Raw genomic sequence first — 1,356 nt, 5'->3', positions numbered from 1 at the left:
TAACATTAGAGATAATCATTTGAGTTAGACTAGACCTTTCTTTTCTTTTCAATTGCATAGTTGTAACTAGTGTTGGAAATTCTATTTTTCCCAATCTTATCTTTTATTTATGATTACTTTTCCTGCAATTTGACTTGTTGCAATTCAAATTATCCATTTCATATTTGTAGCATTTTAGTTTAGTTTATTTTTCAAGTAAAAGAAATTCTAAAAAACTTGAGATCTTGTTCTTGTATGCGTAGATCTAACTTTGCAGGAAATCTATTACCTCTTGATCCAAAGATTGATGGAACTTTTCATAGAAGGAAGATTTTGCAAAGAAATCAAGAAGAACAAGAATGCACTAATATGGCAAACAAACCATTGAAAGATTATGCAGCACCCTATGCCAGAGGGCTTCATTCTAGTATCACAAGACCATCTATTGAAGCCAACAATTTTGAGATCAAGCCTGCAATAATCACTATGGTACAATAATATCAGTTTGGAGGCGGACCACATAAAGATCCTAATCAACATCTTAAAATTTTCTATGAAATATGTAGAACTATGAAGATGAATGGTGTTCCATCCAAAGCAGTGAGATTATTATTATTTTGGTTTTCTTTCAGAGATAGAGTAAAACAATGGTTTAATTCTTTACCAACTAACGGCATAACCACTTGGGGAAATGTGAGCAACAATTCCTTGATAAATTCTATCCTCCAAGTAAGACCGCTTATATGAGAAATCAAATTGCAAGCTTCAGACAATCATATTCAGAATCTTTATTTGAAGGATGGGATAGATACAACAATATGCTCAGACAATACTCACATCATGGTTTAGAAAAATGGCCAGTTCTACATACTTTTTATAACGACATCAACTATCATACTAAGGTGTCTCTAGATTTTGCAGCTGGAGGGGAACTTATGAATAAAAGTTTAGATAAGGCCGAGGACATTATTGAGAGTGTAGCGCAAAACCATCATCAATGGGCAACAGAAAGAAGTGGAGACTATTCCTATCAAAACCCAATTAAAGCATCAGGAAAATTTGATGTAGATGCAATTACTTTAATGTCTTCGAAATTAGATGCTCTTACTAATAAACTGGAAGGTATGGGAACAAATTCTGCATCGATCATTGCCATAGTATATGTTTGTGAAACTTGTGGAAGCTCAGATCATTCTCAAGACTCATGTCATTTAGGAGCTATTTCTACACAAATCAATCAATTAGAATAATATGATGCTATCATGAGTTACAATCAGAAATAGAATAATCCATACTCCAACACATACAACCCTGGTTGGAAGAATCATTCAAATTTCTCTTATAGAAATAATCAAGAATAAAAACCATCCACGGGGG

General features: G+C 33.2%; 1 non-coding gene across 1 annotated transcript; it reads right to left on the bottom strand.

Annotated features, from left to right (window-relative positions):
• Positions 1-720: 720 nt before the first annotated feature.
• LOC122003275 lies at positions 721-826 on the bottom strand. The gene has a single exon (XR_006117917.1). It is a non-coding gene; the product is annotated as a small nucleolar RNA R71 (small nucleolar RNA).
• Positions 827-1,356: the final 530 nt, after the last annotated feature.

This window comes from Zingiber officinale, chromosome 7A (genome assembly GCF_018446385.1).
Source record: "Zingiber officinale cultivar Zhangliang chromosome 7A, Zo_v1.1, whole genome shotgun sequence".
Lineage (NCBI taxonomy): Eukaryota > Viridiplantae > Streptophyta > Magnoliopsida > Zingiberales > Zingiberaceae > Zingiber > Zingiber officinale.
The sequence above is the reverse complement of the archived record's forward strand: the minus strand, read 5'-3'. Positions and strand labels throughout refer to the sequence as shown.